Here is a 3420-nt window from a genome sequence, read left to right on the forward strand (position 1 = left end):
AGGAAGGATTCGTATTCGGCTTCATTGTTGGACGCGCTGAAAGCCAAGCGAAATGACTGCTCGATCACTTCGCCTGTAGGAGAAGTTAGGCGGACCCCAATTCCTGCTCCCGTCTTGGAAGAAGCACCATCAGCGTACAATGTCCACGGGGCTTTGACATCGCCGCTAACCGAAGAGGCTAGTGGGAGTTCGATCAAGAAATCAGCCAACACCTACGCCTTAGCATNCTGCGCCTTAGCACAGGTTCGAGTCCGGAACTCGATGTCATATTCACTCAACTCGACAGCCCATTTGGTTAGCCGCCCAGATTGGCTCGGGCTATGTAACACCGTTCGAAGTGGCTGAGTCGTGAGGATTACGATCGTATGGGACTGGAAATAAGGCCGCAGCTTTCTTGCCGAAGTGACCACTGCTAAGGCCAATTTTCCATCATAGGGTACCTGGACTCTGCTCCAGTGAAAGACTTGCTGATATAAAAAGTTGGTCTCTGCTCCCCCCTTTCCTCACGAACTAAGACTCCTCTGACTGCACTGTCCGATACGGCTACGTAAAGGAAGTGCGGCTCACCGAACTCGGGCTTAGCCAAGACCGGCAGTTCAGACAGGTAGGCTTTGAGCTGAGCGAAGGCCTCCTCGCACTTCGCATCCCACAAGAAGTTTTTTCCCCCTTTCCGTAGTAGCTGGTAGAAAGGGAGGCATTTGTCCGTAGATCGAAAAATGAAGCGGTTGAGAGCTGCGATCCGTCCGTTAAGGCGTTGCACTTCGTGCAAGGTTCTAGGAGAACTCATAGACAGGAAAGCATTAATCTGCCTTGGGTTTGCTTCAATTCCCCTTTCTGTGACGATGTACCCTAGAAATTCCCCTGATGGGACTGCAAAGGTGCACTTCGTGGGGTTAAGCTTCATCCCGAACTGATCAAGGATATCGAAGCAGACTTTCAGATCAGCGAGGTGCGAGCCAGCTTCCATTGATTTCACAAGCATGTCGTCAATATAGACTTCCATGGTCTTCCCGAGCTGATGCTCGAACATTCTATTCACCAATCTCTGGTAAGTTGCTCCCGCGATTTTTAACCCAAAAGGCATCACTTTGTAGCAGAAAATCCCGCGGTCCGTAATGAATGTGGTCTTCTCCTGGTCATCCGGGTTCATTAGGATTTGGTTGTAGCCAGAGAAAGCATCCATAAAAGACATCAGCTCGTGACCCGAAGTGGACTCAACTAAGCGGTCAATATGCGGAAGTGGAAAGCTGTCTTTGGGGCACGCCTTATTCAGGTCGGTAAAGTTGACACAGACTCGTGACTTTCCATTCTTCTTTTTGACTACCACCGTGTTTGCGAGCCACTCAGGGTATTTTACTTCGCGTATCTGTCCCGCCTTCAGCAAACGTTCGACCTCTTTGTTAACGATTTCAGCTCGCTCAGGGCCCAACTTCCTTCGCTTCTGCTTCACAGGTCGGAACGTAGGGTCCGCATTCAGCTCGTGGGAAATAACTTCCGGACTGATGCCGGGCATCTCGTCTACGGACCACGCGAAGGTGGCCATTCTTTCTTTTAGGAAGGTTACCAGACTGGCCCGGAGCTCGCTATCCAATCCAACTCCGATCTTGATTTCCTGGTCCGGAAACTTATCATTGATGAAAATGGACTCAGTGAGGTCACCTTTTAGCTGTTTCCGAACTGGATTCTTGGAGACCTCGAGCTGTGGTTGCTATTGGATCAGGAGCTTGTGACTTGCAAGGTAACAGCTCCTTGCCGTCCTTTGACTTCCTAGGACCTCCCGGACTCCTTGTGGGGTCGGAAATTTGACGCACTGATGGTACGTCGAGGCCACTGCCTTCATCTGATAAAGCCAGGGAGTTCCCAAAATAACATTATAGGCCGCAGGTCGGTCGAAAACCGTGAACTCCACCATTTTAACAACTCCTTGAGTGGACACCGGTAATGTGATTGTGCCCAAAGACATTGACGTTTCGCTAGTGAACGAGACCAAAGGTGAGGGCGGTCCGACGATGTGCTCTTTCCCGATACCCATTCTGGTGAGCGTTTCAAGGAATATCAAGTCTACCGAACTCCCAGTGTCAATTAGGATTCGGCAGACTTCGTGATTCGCCACGTCAAGCGAGATGACGAGCGCGTCATCGTGCGGAGTGTCCAACCCCTCAGTTTCTTTCTCGGAGAAAGAAATTTCAGGTAGATCGCTTGCTACTACCTTAGCTCGCTTCGGCTGGGGACCAGTGAGCTTCCGCTGATGGTCTTTGATCACAGTGATGGAGTTCCGAAAAAGACCCGATCCTCCCATTATCACGTCGATTCTTTTTTTGGGAGCTTCATCTCCATCAGACTGCTTCGGTTTCTTTGAAGGTGGTGCATCCTCATCCACTTCAGGAACCGTTTTTTGCTCCAAGTCCTCGATTGTGACGTTTGGCATTTCTCCCACCACATATTTTTCTGCGAGGACGTGCATCAGCTTCTTACAGTCACGAGTAGAATGACTGTTGGTTTTGTGGAGCTCGCAGTACGTGTCCTCATCCCGGACCCATTTGTTACTTGGGAGTACACCACTCTTGGAGCACGGTGAAAATGGAGGTTTGGATGGTGAATTCTTTGGAGAATTCTTTTTGGGAGATTGAGTGACTGCGAACGTGCTCGGCCCGGACTTCGGAGTCGTAGGCGGAGTCTTTTTGGCGGGCGCTTCGAACCGTGGTTTTCCTGTTGGCGGAGCGTTTTGTTTTTGTGCGGCGGCGATTTTGTCTTCCTCCGCGATAATCCAGTTCGAAGCCCGGTGCAATGCGTCCTGAATGGTTGGGAACCGATTCACGGACAGCTCTTCGCGGAAGCGAGATTCGTGCCAGAGGCCATTCTTAAGCGCGGCCAGGGCTGTGGAGTCCGAGAGTCCGGGAATCTTGACCTGGATCTCCTTGAACTTTGTTATGTAAGACCGGAGAGATTCTCCAGCCTTTTGGCTTAAGTTCCAAAGCTGAGCGTCCGTCACCGCAGTTTCGATTAGGCTAGAATACTTTTTGACGAACGAAATCGACAGCTCGGTAAAGTTTGTTATGGAGCCAGCTGCTAAAGATGCGAACCAAAGCAGTACCGGTCCATTAAATGTTTCTGCGAACAGTTTGCAGTACCCAGCGTCTGCTTCGTGGGGCTCGAGATCCACACGGCTAGCTGTCAGCAGAAAAGTCTTGAGATGATTGGTCGGATCTCCTTTTCCCTCGTAGCTCGAGAACTTAATTTTGCCAGTATCCTTGATGCGGACCCGGGCTATTTGATCGGAAAAAGGAGTTCGCCTCGACTCCTCGATCACTCGAAATATGTCTGGAGCAGAAGTGGTTGCACTGTGCATCACAGACCGCATGTCCCGGATCTCACTCTGCATGCGGAAGATCTCGGGATTGGTAGCATACCCCGAAGTGG

This window comes from Camelina sativa, chromosome 15, assembly GCF_000633955.1.
Source record: "Camelina sativa cultivar DH55 chromosome 15, Cs, whole genome shotgun sequence".
In the NCBI taxonomy this organism is placed as follows: Eukaryota; Viridiplantae; Streptophyta; class Magnoliopsida; order Brassicales; family Brassicaceae; genus Camelina; species Camelina sativa.